This window comes from Lactuca serriola, chromosome 4 (assembly GCF_051521515.1).
Source record: "Lactuca serriola cultivar US96UC23 chromosome 4, Lser_US96UC23_V15, whole genome shotgun sequence".
In the NCBI taxonomy this organism is placed as follows: Eukaryota; Viridiplantae; Streptophyta; class Magnoliopsida; order Asterales; family Asteraceae; genus Lactuca; species Lactuca serriola.
In genome coordinates this window covers 92,049,945-92,068,034 of record NC_136411.1, presented here as the reverse complement: position 1 = coordinate 92,068,034, position 18,090 = coordinate 92,049,945, and positions in this window count along the sequence as shown.

Sequence of the window (18,090 nt, the reverse complement as noted above, 5' to 3'; positions counted from 1 at the left end):
TCTTTGCACGTTAATCGAGGTAATATGAGTGGAGGGAAAGAATTTGAGCAACCAAACTTGGCTGGCCCTTCAAATCTATTTATTGGGAAAATTTTGCCTTTGCCACGTCGTGGTATGGTTTACCACATTGTGGTGGCTGGGTCTTCACTGCATGCGTCATTGCAAGTGGGTCTGACAGACTCCAGAGCTCCTGCCACGTCGTGGCACTTTTACCACGTCGTGTCAGTTCTGTCGCGAAACTTCGACAGGTCATAACTTCTTCGTTATAACTCGGATTTTGGCATTCTTTATATATTCAGAAACCTCGTTTCAACTACTACAACATTATCCATAGATATCGACTTTATCTAATATTTCATTTTGACGCTTATTTTTATTCTTAATTAAATTAAGACACATAATTAAGCACAAAACACATAATACTCAAGTAATACACTTCTATTATTTCAAAACGGGTTACATAGGTTAACCTAGACTATTATATCAACATTAATGATAAGCCCAGAAACACAGGCGTTACAATTCTCTCCACCTTAGAATGATTCCGTCCCCGGTATCACACATCAAGAAACAAATGCGGGTAGCGACTCATCATGTCACTCTCCGTCTCCCAGGTGAGATTTGGCCCATTCGTGTGTTTCTATCGGACAAGCACTAACTCGACCATCTTGCGTCGCAACTTCTTAGTCTTTCAGTTAACAATTGCCTCTGGTTCTTCAATCAACCTTTTGTTCTCATTGATTCTCAACTCCGAAAGTGGAATCATGTCGGGAACTTCTCCCGTGAATTTCCTCAAATAACACACATGGAAAGTGTTATGAATTTCATTCAGTTCTTCTGGTAGTTCGAGCTTGTAAGTTTGGTTCCCAATCCTCTGAAGCACTATAAACGTTCCAATAAACCATGGACTTAATTTTCCCCTTTTACAAAATCTTATAAGTCCCTTCCATGGCGAGACTTTAAGCAAAACCAAATCTCCAACTTCAAAAGTCATCGATCTTCACTTGTTTTCAGCATAGCTCTTTTGACGATCCTGAGCTGCTAACATTTTCCCCCTAATTATTTTCAACTTTTCAGTAGTTTGATGGACTATCTCTGGTCCCATAAACTGCTTTTCCCCAGCCTCAAGCCAACAAGACGGCATACGATACTTCTGTCCGTACAAAGCTTGATAAGGTGCCATCTTAATGCTCGAGGGGACTTTTATTGTACGAAAATTCTACCAAAGGTAAATGTTCATCCCAATTACCTTGGAGTTCTAGGGTACATGCTCTCAGCATACCTTCAAGTGTTTGTATCGTTCGTTCGCTCTGACCATCAGTCTGTGGATGGTAAGCTGTACTTAAACACAACTTGGTACCCAATTCCTTTTGTAGACTTTTCCAAAATCATGAGGTGAAACGGGTGTCACGATCTGAAACAATCGTTACCGGAACACCGTGAAGCCTCACAATTTCATTCACGTAAGAATTCGCACACTTATTCATAGACCATTTGTCCTTGGCTGCTATGAAATGCGCACTCTTAGTGAATCGATCAACGACCACCAAAATCATGCCGTGACCACTTTTTGTTCTGGGTAGTTTAGTGACAAAATCCATAGCAATGTCTTCCCATTTACCCATGGGCACAGGTAAGGGTTCTAAACTTCCGTATGATTTCTGATGTTGTGTCTTGACTCTCGCACAAGTCACACACTCGGCCACATACTTTGCAACATCAAGCTTCATCGTCGGCCACCAGTAGTAGGGTTTCAGGTCCCTATACATTTTAGTGCTACCGGGATGAATCAAGTACATGGTTTTGTGAGCTTCTTCCATCAGAAGATCTCTGACTCCTCCTATCTTAGGTATCCAAATACGATCTTGGAACACCTTCAGTCCATGACTGTTTATACCGAGCACCAAAGTTTAGCCCAAACGTTCCTCCTTTCGGTCATTCTTCTCAGAAGCTTCCTCTTGAGCTTTTTTATACTTTCCACAATGGTCGAGACAACTTCTATTCTCAACGATCTTGGCCTCTTTCTTTCAAGATTGACTTTCCGACTGAGAGCATCAGCAACAACATTTGCTTTACCGGGGTGGTAAAGTATCTCGCAGTCGTAGTCCTTGAGTAATTCTAGCCAGCGTCGTTGCCTCATATTCAATTCCTTCTAATTAAAGATATATTGGAGACTCTTATGATTAGTGAAAAGATTGCACTTCGTGCCATAGACGTAATGCCTCCATATCTTTAGAGCGAAAACTACCGCCGCCAACTCCAAGTCATGAGTGGGGTAGTTCCTTTCATGCTCTTTCAGTTGTCGATATGCATACACGATCACCTTATCTCTTTGGGTCAAAACACAACCCAATCCAACCCCAGACGCATTGCTATAAATAGCGAAGTCTTCAACCCCATCGGGTAGAGATAAAATCAGTGCCTCACATAGCTTCTTCTTTAGCAACCCGAATGCTTCTCTATGCTTATCACTCCAAGCATAAGCAGCTCCTTTGTGGGTCAAAGCTGTTAATGGAGTAGCAATCGAAGAAAAGCCTTGGATAAACCTTCGGTAATATCCGGCTAATCCTAAAAAGCTTCGGATCTCCGTGGGACTTTTCGGTTGTTACCACTTCATTACAGCTTCAATCTTTGTTGGACCAACCATTATCCCTTCTTGGTTGACCACGTGACCAAAGAATTGGACTTCTCAAATCTAAAAATCACATTTGAAGAACTTTGCATACAGCTTCTCCTTCTTCAAGACTTCCAACACTTCTCGCAAGTGTTTGTCATGCTCCTCTTGGCTTTTCTAATAAATTAGAGTGTCATCTATGAACACTATCACAGATTTATCAAGGAACGGATTACAAACCCTATTCATTAAATCCATGAATGTTGCTGGAGCATTGGTTAGTCCCAACGACATATAATACACTTCTAATTTTAGTTTTAGATTTAAATTCATATACGATTTTTAGTTTCAACTCTGATTTCAGTTTCAGTTTCGATTACAAGTATAAAGTACATCGATTTTGATTTTAGTTTTCAAGTTTGATTTTGAGTTTCAGGTCTGCTTTAATGAGAATTTTTAGGTTGAAGTTCCATCAATTTTGTTGATTGTCGAAATTTGTTTCATTCTAGCCGGATGAGGCATTGTAACCAAAGAAGACAATGGCGTAGTGTGTTGGGGTGGGTGGAGCATAGTAAGATAGGGTGGGGTGGATGTGGGACCCATTAGATTTTATAATAGTATATCGAATCAAAACCAATTAAGAATACATACACAGAGCTTCTAGGTCCCAAATTGCCAAAGGAAATTGTTAGTGGAAATAAATTGAGATAAATTAGGGATCGAGGTTAATTACATACACTTCCAAAATTTGAGGATACAATATCACAAACTAGTATAAGAGAAACAATAAGTTTCATTTAAAATCAATCAAAGGATGAAAAAACAACACACAAGGAAATATCCAATAGCAAGGGCAACAAAGGCTAAAAAATCTCAAATCTAATAACAAAAACACCCAATCTGACGCTAAACAACATATATCTAGTGATATAGATCACATATATAAGATGATGCTACCATGTCTAGGAGAAGAAACATGTTTTAGAAAGTACCATCACATAAATCTAAGATCCACAACACGTAGTGCATTATGTTATAGATTTTGGCATATTGGCTTGATATCTAGGGTTTTCAGATCGAGAGTAGAAAAGAAAATGTCGACAATAACTCTAAGATGAAAAAGATCAACTGTAAGGGGAAATCCAACTCATAACCACAAAAGGAAACCAAAGGTTTCATCAAGTATATCTAAATTTGTAACATCCTAATCTGAGGTATAATTTATTTATTTATAGTTTGGTTGTTTGGAATTGCCATGATATGGTGGAGGATCACCACGACGTGGCGAGGCGTTTTTGGACGCGAATTTCTTTTAACCCACCACGGCATGGCAACTTATGGGACACGGAGTGGCCACCGCTAGTGACTTAAACCCTAATTTTCCGAGTTTTTCACCTTATTTAAAGAAGTGAGAAGGATAGGGTTTGCTCATCCTCAGCCTCCATCACCTTCCTAAGCTCAAAAGAAACCATATTCACTTTCCTCCATTGTTGAAGCTTATTTTGGTGGTTTTGAAAGAACTTGAAGGAAGAAGGAAGAAGAAGTTAGCTAAGATCCAGTAAGCAAGTTTCCATTTCTCATTCTAGCACACTTATGAATCTCTATAAGTGTCTAAGATTCAACCTTTATGTTGTTAGGTTCCTAGATCTTTAGTTTTTTCCCCTACTTTTCTTTTTCTTTTTAGTTGGGATGGTGAGATCCCATGAAGTTTGCAACTTTATGAATCCATGGGAATTTAGGAGTGGTTGATGGTTTGGATCTGAAGTATGTGTGTTTTTGAGCCATGCATGAAATTTTTGGTCATAAACCTTATTTGACCTAATAGAATTCAAGACATGAATTGGACATACATGTCTAGAAAGCACCAACTTTTATGTTAGTTTTGGTGTTAGAAACTATTCTGGAATTGATGGACTAAGAACTTTAGAGATTAAGTGCTTAATGGTTAAGTCTATGTCATATTTTTGCCTTATTTGACCTAGGGTTTGAGATCTTGACCTCTTGGAGGGTCTTAAGGGATAAAGTTGGAAACTTTATCCACCTAGACCATAAGAAGGATCAGATCTGATATTTGGAGCTCTTGGAATCGAAGGAAACAGCTTAACACATCAAGTTTTTAAGAATCCAATGCCCACGACATGCCATTCTGATTGCCACGACGTGGAAACTTAGAGTGGATCGAATATTATGTCATTTGTGGGCCACGACATGGCCATGGGTGGCCACAACATGCCAACCGGCCGAAGTCAACTTTGACCATTGACTTTTTTACTTGAGTTGACTTTTGGTCAGAGTCCTAGTTTTAGAAGGTGGACTAAGGGTTACCTTGTGTGACTGTCTAGGGGGTGTATAGCATTTGTATTTTGGCAGTGAGAAAAGAAGCGCCTGTTTATCGTCTGGAAGGTGAATCTTCTCACTGTACTCATGGGTTGAAGGTACCAATGCTAGCCCACTAAAATGTGTTATGTAGGATGCTAGTTGTGTTTGTGATACTTGCATGGAATACCCTGAGGGTAGCTCGTGGAATTTGTATGAAAGACCATGGGGTAGCCAAGGCACTTCAAGGCAATACTATGTAGCAGCCCATGGCAATGGTATGAAAGCCATGGGGGTAGCCCACGACACTTGTATGTAAGACTATGGGGGTAGCTTATGGCGATGTATGTATGATATGTGGTATTTTAGGGAACTCACTAAGCTTTGTGCTTACAGTTTTGTGGTTTAACATTTTCAGGTACTTCCAGTTTGAAATGGAAGGGCCCGATATGATCGCACAACATCCCCTTATGATTTTTGCATCGATGATCCTTTTACTATAATATTTTTGGTACATTTGTATATGATGGTTTTGAGACACTTGATTTATGGTATTGATGATTTTAAAAATGGAATTTTTTATCACTATTTACAGGATGCTACAACATCGACAAAGATTTGAATCAACCAGAAGACCCAACTCAGATTTGGTCAACAGAAACAAAAATTTAGGACTTTTAAAACCAAAAAATGTTTGAAAACCTTGAAAATAAACACAACCATAACCATTAGAGGCCCTAATACCAACTTAAACATATGCTTTCATTCAACTAACAAAATTATATAAAGTTTATAAAATAATTTTGAATTTGAGAAACACAAAAGAAATAATAAACTATAACACGCATCTAAAAAGATCGGAGTACAACAATAACTCATAACCTAATGATTTCAGTCAAGCACCTATATAGGTTTACTTTCAATAAACCGTAAGACCACAGATGAATGAACCATAGAGAATACCAGTGGCGGAGCTAAGCTTTGCTTAGTGGGGTGTATGGCCCCACCTGGAAGTGGGCCCCACCTGTAATATATAAAATATTTTTTCTTTCTAAAGAGGTAGTCCCCCTTAAGAATTGACCACCCCCTTGAGGCCTTGACTTTTGTTTAAATATTTTAGTAACTGTTGCTTCTCTCTCTCTCTCTCTCTCTCTCTCTCTCTTCTAAACTCCCCCAACATATCCAAGAAGCAAGAACATCCATAACTCAATTTCCCACTGTTTTTAACCTAGCTACCGGTTGTTTAAGAAGAAGTTGTCGAAAGTGTTAAACAATCGTCCAGTCAAGAAAAACTGCTTCGGGGATTAGTGAATCTGTCGTACACTACACTCGTACCTTTTTTTTGTGTGGTTAAATATGTTGGTTCTTGAAAATCGTGTATGTTAGATTGTTGTTAAATGTGTTGATTTGTTGGAATTTTTAGAAATTCTGAAGTTTTTTTTCTTGGGTGTTCATATAGAAAGAAAAAAAATTATAATTGGTTCTTTTGGATTGTTTTTAAATTGAATAATATGTTCTTTCGGATTGTTCAAATTCTTAATTCTTTGATTATTTTATGATAATATATTAGATATAAACAGATTAATATACACGATAAATAGTTATGTGAGGACAAGTTGACTCACATACGGAACATTCTGAAAAATGAAACGATTTTTAAAAAAGAAAACCATCAACAAATGAAGCATCTTCATCAGGAAATCATCGGTTGTAGCCTATAAGATTTCTGTTGTGGAAATCATATGTAGTATTTTGTGGTTGAATTGGAAATCAGTTGTTGGAAGTGGTGTGAGTGTATTAATGTGTAATGTATTGTTCACTCCAGTTTTGATTAGTTTTTTTTAATTTTGTATAGCCTTTCAACCCGATATGTTCCTGTTGTCCATTGTTGAGTTTTATATATCAATGAATAATATATTTTTATTTATATTAACAGACAAATGGAATGATTTTTAAAAAGTCGAAGGACGGAAGACGAAGGTCAACGGTCCACGACCAATGACAACGTTCAACGGTCAACTATATACCCTACTCGACTTCTAAGTTGGATCCGCCACTAGAGAATACATCAGAATGTTGAGAGAGTGTATGTTTGTAACATCCCGACTCCCATGTATAATTTTTCAAAGCTTTGTATTCATTTTATTGAGGGAACTCGACGAGTTGGAGGCCCTAAGTCGTCGTGTTGAACCTACTCAGCCCGCGTGGTTTATGACTTCTACTCGACGAGTTGGAGGACCCGACTTGACAAGTAGAGGTTGTGCATGAAAACCCTAATTTTTAGGGTTTGCACCCTATTTAAAGGACCTTAAGTCCTTTCCTCCAGCCTCTTTACCACTTTTTGACGGCTAGAAGCAACCCCAATCGATCTAAACCCTATTCTTGAGTGTGTGAGAGGCTAAAAGTGTGTTTTTGGTGCATTTGTTGAAGAAGCTTGAATATTAAGAAGCTTGGAACGAGAAGAAGCTTCTAGATCCAATATCTACATCGTCTTGGCTTGCATTTGAAGGTAAAATGTCTATACATTGGCCTTCCATTTGTTAGATCGCTTCTTATGTGAGAATATGGGCATTTTGGTGCAAAATGGAGTCACTTTCAGATTTGAGTTTCTCACAAGGTCATAGTTTCAGACCTGGACTCCTCTAGGCCCTTATGGACATAACGCCTCAAGATTTATGAAGCTTTGGCCCTCCTCCATGTCCAAAACCTTCTTCTAAGGCTAGTTTCGAGTGTTTTACCTTCATGGAGCCTTGCATGCAGATAAATTTAGCAACTTTCCATGATAACAACACCCTAGGAGCCTAGATCTACAATTTGGAGCTTTGGTTTCACTTAAAAGCATCTGAATGAGAAATGGACTGAAGGAACTCGACAAGTTGCATAGTCAACTCGATGAGTTGAATTAGAGTTTTCCCGCTTTCTGGATTATGTATGAACTCAACAAGTTAGAGAGGTAACTCGACGAGTTGGTTAGGGTTTTCCCGACATGCTAGACACTGCATGGACTCAACGAGTTGTCTGGAAACTCGATGACTCAACTAGGGTTTTCACGGTTTCTTGAGTTCTGAAGGAACTCGACGAGTCAGTGAGCTATACTCGACGAGTTGGGTCAACATGGACTGTTGACCTTGACTGTTGACTTTGACTTTGACCAAGGGTTGACCAGTTTGACTTCTCGGGGTATATTAGTAATTTGGAAATTTATGCAAGTGCATCATTCATGTATGTAGGCGTTTGAGTTTGGAGCTATATTTGGGGAGTTTAACATTATCATCCCGAGCTATTTGTCAGGTGAGTTGTCCTCACTATACTAACAGTGTCGAAGGCACCAATGCCGACCCTTCTTTTGGATTGTTATCCTACTTATTGCATGATGATATGCTTAGTTAACCTGCTAGGTCGGCATCCTGGTATATAGGATGATGCTATGTTAGTGACCAATTAGGTCGGTATCTTGGTATATAGGATGATGTTATGTTAATGATCTGTTAGATTTGTATGACTATCTATACATGCTATCTAGCGTGTGATATTTATGTGCATGTGATTGTTTGATTGGGGGTTGGGTTGAGGCGGTCAAGCTTTGTGCTTGCGCGAACATACCCAGGGCGGACAGATAGACTGCAGACCCGGTTAGGGCGTACTAGTTAAGCCGAAGGCCCGACGAGCAGTCCAGATAGACTGATGGCCCTGCAAGGTGGTCCAGTCAGGTTGATGGCTCATTATGCATGTTGTTTGTTATGATATGTTTATATTTTTATGGCGTTGGTATTTTGGGGGAACTCACTATGTTTAGGGCTTATAGTTGTTGATTATGTTTCATGTACTTCCGATGATCGCGGAAAGGCGAAGTTGTGATCGTGCACCTCCTTATATTTTTATGATTTGATTATGGGATACTCTGATATGAAACCATTTTGAAAACAAATTGTAATAATTATTGGTTTTAAATGATTTAAAATTTTTTAAATTGGCATGATTTTTATGGATGTTACAATGTTATGCCCTCACTTCTGGCCACTAGACACATTATATAGGTCAAGTCAAGATACATGCTAGATAAAGATTTGTGTATTCTGGTAAGTTTTCAAGAAGCGAGCCTCAATCCTTTATCTTCTGAAAGTTGCAACTTGTGGTCCCTCGACTTCACACTTTGACATATTCAACTTCTCATCATCCAACCTAATACTTGTAGCCAAGCAATCCTATCCATGAACATGAACAAGCCCACATGCAAGATACCCTACGTAAAAATGTTCCATGCAACACATAGAAACCAAACCAAGAAACCATTTTTTCTATTCATAATGTATTGATTCATTTAAAGTTAAGATTGTATAATTAAGATATGTAATTCAATACGTTGTAAAAGAAGGACGTGTGGAATATTGTTTGTGACAACCCTATATTTTCCAAAAGCATTGTAACGCTCAAAAGTCAAATACAACTAAATTAACCTTGAAAATAAAGTGTTCAAATATCTAAGTTGGGATGGATCAAAGATTAGATAACGTGTCAAGGTTTCCAAAAACATAAAGAACGCTCAAAACCGGGTTATATTGAAGAAATTATAACCACTCGTATATTTACGACACGCCGTTAAAACATTATTTGACGTAAAAAGTAAAATCTCAATAATATGCATTTTAGCCTTAAGTATCTAAACAAAAGTCGTAGATCTCGTTGAAAGGTGAGCGTGCATAAAAAGATCGCCCAAATTGGACCTCGTATGAAGAAGTTACGAATTTTCAAAGTTTCGTAATAGTAGTAGAGGGCTAAAAACTCGAATTGAAGATCGAGTGTTAATTAGCTAACGCAACCTAAATGAGAGTTGGAGAGCTCCACCATAGGAGCAAATTGATAAAAAGACAAACGAAAACCGACGTCAAATAAAGAACCTATGAATTTTTAACGAACTTTAGGAGGCCCGGCCTATTAAAATTATATCATTAAAGATGAAGTCAAAACTAGCCGACGGAGTCTAAATGAAAGTTGTAGAGCATAATCTCACCTACGCATGGATATAAAGAACACGAAAAACGGAGCTCATACGCGAAAGTTACGGAATTTAGAAGAGGACAGACCGGATTACGCCCCCGTTCTCTAGGAGTACGCCCCGCGTACTAGACCCAGAGTCGAGTCCCATCGGCTGCCCCCTCTACGCTTAGCTAGCCCGGAGTCGTAAGCCATGACGCATTCTTACGCCCAGCATAACGAGGTACGCGCTGCGTACATGAGTACGCCCCGCGTACTCCAGAATTACGCCCCGCGTACTCACCCCTCCAGCACTATAAATAGATGGCATCAGCTACGAGTTTAGGCATACTTTCTCAAAACTCCATTTACTCCCACACACTTCCAAGCACCAGAAGCTGTCCCGACGACCTCGATTTCCGCACCCGAGCCCCCGACGAAAGATCTACGCTGCAGAGATTCCCGAGAGCCCGAAGACGCAACTTTCCGCGATCGAAACTCTGCTCAACTCTAGCCTCTCTCTTCAAACTTAACGAGTGAGTTCATACCCCTACTTTTCAATTCTTTTCACGTTTTAGGGGGGGGGGATACAAGTACATTACATGTCAAAGTATCGTTTTATAAACATAATTATAGTATCTATCTTATAGGGTTTTGATACAAATATCTTTATGTTTAAAGGGCTATTATATCACCAAGTTATTCTTACAAAATGGAAACATACCTTTTGAGAAACTATAATGAGTATAGTTATCAAGTTATTCATACATTTTACATATACATCTTGACAAATGAAATACTTTCAAAGGAAGTAAAGTCTTTATTATCGTAAATCTGTTTATACCAAGTAATGTGAGACATTCAAACTTCAACGTACTCGTATGTATGCATTTCAGGTCCTGTATTATATACCATAATCTCTTGGAGGGAGAGCGTGATACTTGTGTATAGATCTATACGGGATTGACAACCCCGCACCTAAATTATTAGCTATAGTTAGACCGGCAGGTCTGGGGTGACAAATGTCATAACACTACAACACCTGAAGAATGTTGTTACAGGCCGTCAGTGTCGATAGTATGGTTATAAAACACACATAAAAGTATAAAAACAAGTTTGGTTTACGAGATTCATATATGCATTCAGTTTTCTACATCATTTTGGCACAAAGTTATCATTATTATTCAAGTATGGAACATACTAACACACACAAACTCTGGAAACTTTTCAAACCATTTATAGAAAATATTGGATTTTCTGAAAACCTCGTTCATCGATTTACTACCAAAAAGGACATACTTTTCAATGCAAAACACTTATGAACTCACCAACTTAATTGTTGACACTTTTTCAAAAACCACTTGTATTTCTCAGGGAATCAGTAATACAGGTAACTACCAGCTTTTGGAGGAGGAACACTAAGGATGTTTTTATTATTGAACATTTATCATCATATTGTAATATTCTTTTGCTAGTATGTATAACGCAACAATATACGTTTTCATTATATATATGATGGTTGTGTTACTTTCTTTACAATATTCAATTGTTGTGATATTACGTGAAGTCATCCACCCCCGAATGTTTCCGCCATTCTGGTTTGGGGGTGTGACATTGTTAGCCACACTCTAGAAATACTTTCTCGTATATTATGATACCATATGAGAAAAGGTTATAGGGATATAAAAGTGACATATAAGCAGATTTGGTTATACTTTAGTCAAGTGATTAGTTATGAGTATCTCCACATGTGGCTATTAAATTTGGTATTGGGTATTGGTGTAAACCGAATAATGATTAAGCATTGAAGTTTACATATGTCTAATGTATTTGTATAATCATTAATTATTGTTTCAAATGTGATTTCTAATATGTATTTTTGATGGTTTTATTAAGCATTATCATGTCCAGCTAGCGTGTTTCGTCTAACCCTTTTTACTTTAAAAATGCATTCCATGTTGGAATTATTAAGACATTGGTATTTAACTTAAAAGAGAACCTTATTAAGACATTGGTATTTAACTTATAAGAGAACCTTATAACGAATATGGTTTGTTATATATTTCGCAATGGTTATATGTAAGATGGTTATCATTGCTTTGCTTTTGAGGTTTGTTTTTGGTATTATTTATATGTTCTAATTTAGGAAGTTTTGTTTTTTATCAACGGCGGGTCACTCCAAGGTTAAAGCATGTAAGATTTGAATTATTTCAATCTCATTTTGGAGTGTTGCATACAAGTGATCACCACTAAATCATATAGACAAGAAAATAGTTCTTGGATCATGAAGCCCTTATAAAATCGTGTATATTGAACTCTTTAGACACATGGGGAAAGAGGACAATATTGTCAAGTTAGTTGAAAATATGTTCGACAATAATGATTTGGGGTCATTGGTCAAAAGAGGATATCACTTTCATGAGGAGAGAACAATAGGAAACACCGACATCATGCAATGTCTTTGTAAGGTTGCAGATGAGTATTTTACAAGAGCAATGAAAGAATTGTACCATCAGTGTTGCTCCTGATGGGTTTATAGATAACAAAAAATCATATTTTTGGCTGAAAACACAAAACCCTAAGTTCGCGTACACCCTAAAGGATCTATGTCACTATGATTTGCAAAGAACAATTTGAATTCAAGAACCCTAAAGTACATTGCTATTTTTGATTTAGGATAATGGATAATAGAAAACATACCGTTTAGTTTCTTATTGTAAATAAATTAGAAATCCTTCTTTGTAGAACTTCAGAAAGCCAGCACCAGAAATCTTGTGCCTCTGATGACTCATACCCAAACCCTAGCAGTTGGAGGCTTATAGAAGAGAGAGGGGAGAGGAGGGAATTTTCCGGAATTCATTTGGTGAATGAGTGTGCCGAAAATACGAACCCCAAAGAGGGTTTATATAGGTGACTAGAGGGGCTTGGATATGGCATGTTTTCTTCGATAAGTCTTATCTCTTTTGCTTTCCCCCTAAGGCATCCAAGTTTCCTTGGAGCCCATGAAAAAAATTCTAGAACCAATATAGAATTTGTCCAACCCTCATGAGAGGCTCTAGAATTGTTCAATTCTCAATCTTTTGAACATTGTCACCTTTAGTCCTTCTACTTTTAATTATTTCAGTTAATCCCAAAATTAATTCCAACTAATTTCTGATTAATTTATAATTAAACAATATAATTTCAAATTAATATATTTTTCTCAAAATATATTAATAAATTATTTATTTTGATTTCTAATTAATTTTTTGATTATATAATAAATTAATAAATTAGTCTCTCTCTCTCTCTCTCTCTCTCTCTCTCTCTCTCTCCAAATAGCATTCTAGTCTCTTACTAGATTTGAGGGAACCCAAAAGGACTTTGCTAATAACTTATGTTTATAATAATTTAGTTAATGGCTTAGACACTTAATCCAACAATCTCCCACTTGGATACGTCTATATCTAAATTACAACTTCCAAATTAAACAACAAAGTCTTCTTTCTTAAGCAATTGTCGAACTCTGATCTAAATAGACATTGGTCCTTAGATAAGTCATCCAATATTCCTCCGTTATGCTATATATCATATAGAAAAGAGATATGGATTAGAATCAATCTCATTGTCCAAGTTTTGTGTCCCGATTTCTGATTTTTAATGACGACATAAGACTTCAAATTAAACACATCAATTGAGTCCTGGTTGGGCCCAACACTATAAGTAAACACCAAATCACCAAGAGGCCTAAAGATATCGCTTTTCCTATTAGGGAAAAAGGAACGAATAAACTTTGACTTATATGCTTGTACCCTTTACTCACCAAATCATACATTCCGTTGTGTTTAATAACATCATGTTACTGATGCAGTTTCACAATACCAATGCACAACCGACTTATAAATTACAACTCATATATCTCTATTTCAAGAATATAAGATATTATAGTCTCAAAATTACTAATATAATCCATGAAGTAATTCCCTGAGTGTGAGTTTATCGAATACTTAAATCTCCATTTTTAAGTACTCATGAATGTTGTAGCTATACATTTACTATGTCTACCTCCCTTAGACAATCTAAAATCCAATTCATGACAGTCTTAATTAACTTCCCAAAGTATGAACGACTGTGGAATTTGAATAATTAAATTATTTTGGAAGTAAAAACATGCAAAATGAAACACAAGAATAAATAATTGACAAAGGCAGTAAACAAACTCAAAAATAATTTCTATTAATTAATCACCAAAAATCAATTACATTTATTTTATTACAAGTTTCAAACTAATCATTTAATTACGAAAACTAATATCATCAATCCAATGCTCCTAGCATGTTGATTGTGCTTAACCCTATTTAGAGCCTTCGTCAAAGGATCTACAGGATTCTCTTCTGATGATACCCTCTTCACAATGAGGTGGCCTTCTTCTACTCTATGTCTGATATAATGATATTTTCTATCGATATGTCTTGATTTGCCATGGTCTCTTAACTCTTTAGTCAAAGCAACAACAACTTCACTATCACATAAAAGTTCCATTGGTTCTTGAATGGTTGGAACTACTCCAAGATCTTCGATGAAGTTCCTCAACCAAGCTTCTTCCTTTGATGCTTCACTTGCCGCTATGTACTTTGATTCGCAGGTAGAATCATCCACTGTGTCTTGCTTGGAACTTTTCCAAGTAACTGTTCCACCATTTAATTGAAACACTCAGCCCGATTGAGAATGGAAGTTGTCACTGTCTATCTGAAAGCTGGTTTCACTATAGCCATTCATTCTCAACGTATCATTGCTTCTAAAGACTTGAATCATATCCTTTATTCTTCGCAGATACTTGAGAATGTTCTTTACTGTTGTCCAATGAGCTCTGCCAGGATTTCCTTGATAGCGGCTGACCATGCTAAAAGCAAAGGACACATCAGGGCGAGTACATGTCATAGCGTACATGATCGATCATATAGTTGAACCATAAGGGACTCGACTCATATCAACTATCTCTTCACTCATACTTGGGCTTTGAGTCTTACTCAGTTTTGTCATTGCTTTGAATAGGTAGCTCTCCTTTCATGGAATTTTCCATACTAAATTGTTTTAGTACCTTGTCTGTGTTTGTATTTTTACTAAGTCCAATTAGTCTTCTCTTTCTATCTCTCAAAATTATTATCCCCAGAATATAGGTTGTCTCTCCTAGATCCTTCATAACGAAACACTTTCCAAGCCAATATTTCACTTCTTCCAAAGTTGGAATGTCATTTCCCATGATTAGTATGTCATCAACATACAATACTAGAAAAGTTACTATACTCTCTCTAGCTTTGACAAAGACACATGACTCATCCTTAATTCTAGAAAAATCAAACCACGTTACCCTTTCATGGAAGCAAAGATTCCAGCTGGGCAATGCTTGTTTCAATCCATAGATGGATTTCTCAAGCATAAACACTCCATTGGGAAACTTTGCATCAACAAAACCCTCTAGTTGACTCATATAAACATCTCCAACCAACTTCCCATTAAGGAAACCAGTTTTGACATCCATTTTCCAAATTTCATAATCATGGAAAGCATCTATGGCAAGCATTATCCTAAAATATTTTATTTTGGCCACTGGTGAGAAGGTCTCATCATAGTCAATCCCTAGGGTTTGAGTAAAGCACTTCGCAACTAGTCGTACCTAGAATGTGTACACATTTCCATCCATCTCGGTCTTCTTCTTGAAGATACATTTGCAACCAACTCTCTTTCGACCAGGTTCTTGATCGACCAAATTCCAAACTTGGTTGTCACACATGGACTTTATCTCGCTATCCATTGCCTTTTTCCATTTTGAAGCATGCGGGTCGGTCGTTGCTTCGTTGTAGTTGGTTATTTCTTCCAAATTTTCTAGTGTATGATCACTAATAAATGTATCACCATCTGTAGTTATATGGAAACCATAGAACTTAGGTGGCATGCTAACTCTACTAGAACGACGAAGAGGTAATGAATTGTTAACTGGCTCAACTAGAATTTATTCCACAGGTTGAGTGCTAGTGTCTTCTAAGGTCCTTCATTGGTTCACTCTTGAATCTTTTCAAGGTCAATTGTGGTCCTACTATCCTCTTTACATATAAGCTCTCTGTTGCGAAAGACTCCTCTTCGAGCTACAAAGACCACGTTTTCACTAGGCCTGTAGAACTAATGTCCATTAGACTTATCTAGGTAGCCATTGAAAATACACTTCTCACTTCTAGATTTTAGCTTGTCATGAGTCTCTTGCGTAATGAAAGCTTCACAACCCCAGACTTTAATATGTGCTAATGAGGTAACTTTACCTATCCACGTCTCGTGAGGTGTTTCGACAACCTTTTTAGTTGGGACAAGATTGAGGATATGGGCGGAGTCAATTGTGAAACTATTCCACATTCCTTGAGGAAGTTATGGAACTCGATACTAACATACTCTCCCCCTCTATCAAATCAGAGCATCTTTATATTCATGCCTAATTGATTCTCAACTTCATGTTTAAACTCTTTGAACTTTTCAAAGGTTTCTGATTTATTTTTGATCAAGTAGATGTAACCATATCTACTATAATCATCCATAAATGTTACATAAAACCGATTAGAAACTCTTGTGTTAGATCTGAAGGGTCCACAGACATCTGTGTGTATGAGGTCCAACAAACCTTCACCTCTTTCACAAGAACCAATGAAAGGTGATTTTTCATCTTGCCCTAAAGAAAAGATTCACATTCATCATTTGGCCCTAGGTCAAACGATTCCAACACTCCATCCTTTCGGAGTTCGGTGATGCGTTTCTTGTTAATGTGCCCAAGAATACAATGCCACAAGCATGCCTTGTTTAAACCATTAGACAAATCAATGTGAAATACACTATTGCCTAAGCTATCAACACAAATCACCGTTTCATACACACCATTACAAGGCAAGGCTTCAAATATAAAAATACAATTTTTATAAACCAAAATTGAATCAGTCAAATCATTAAACGAGTAACAAAAACCTTGTTTAAACAATGCATGAAATGAAATAATGTTTCGTGTCATTTCTGACGAATACAACAATCTATCAAATCTAAAATAACTTCACTACCAAGCAAAAGATGATAAGTCCCAATCTTGGTACCAGGATAAGATCAACTATTTCCTATGATCATATGCATCCTCCCATGCTCCACATCTTCACTTTCTTTTAGCCCCTGCAATTCAGAACAAATGTGAAAACCACATCCTGTATCAAGGACCTAAGAACGAGTAGATGGTGATTTATTAGTTTGAATACTGTGTAAACCTATTGATGATGGCTTCACTTTTCCATCCTTGATGTCTTTCAAGTACTTGGGGCAGCTCCTCTTCCAATGGCCTTTGCCATTGCAATAGTAACAAGTGGCCACTTTGGGATTACTAACAGTTGGAATATTTGAGTGGGGCCTTGCATATAGGTCATTTCTAGATGACCCTGCATGGTTCTTGTTCTTCATGTTAGCTTAGGGATCAACCTTTATATTCTTCCCTTTGCTTTGCCCAATGGAGATAAGGGGAGCACTAGAAGTAGTAGTAGGGACTTGATTCTTTCCCTTCATTCTCGACTCAACTGTCTGTAGCGAGTTGTGGAGTTGGGCCAATGTGGTTTCTGTGTTGTTCATATGATAGGCCAAAATTAATTGATCATAACAAATTGGAAAGAAGTTCAAGACCATGTCAATGGCCAAATCCTCGTCGAACTACAAATTAAGCCTAACAAGGCGTTCCATGTACCTTTGCATTCTATACACATGGTTGCACACATACTCTCCCGCTTTCATCTTGCAAGCCATGAGAGCTTTGAATACTTCATATTTCTCTTGACGGGCTCTCTTGTGGTATTTTTCCATAGGGCATTGTTCATCTCATACTGCCAATATTCCTCATAGAACCTCTGCAATTTGGGGATCATTGTAGCGACCATGATGCAAGAAACTTTTGTTGCATCCTCGTAGTGTTTCTTGTAAGAGGCTAGTTGTTTAAGAGTAGCAATGGCTTCATCGATTTCAACAAGATTTTATTCAAGGACAAACTCTTTGCCCTTGAAACGAAGATCCATCTTGATATTACGCATCAAATCATTGTAGTTGGTTTCATCAAAGGTCACCTTGGACATGCTGGAGAGTAGGGAGAAACCCAAGTGGTGGGTTGACGACGACAGAATAGAAGGATCACCAGG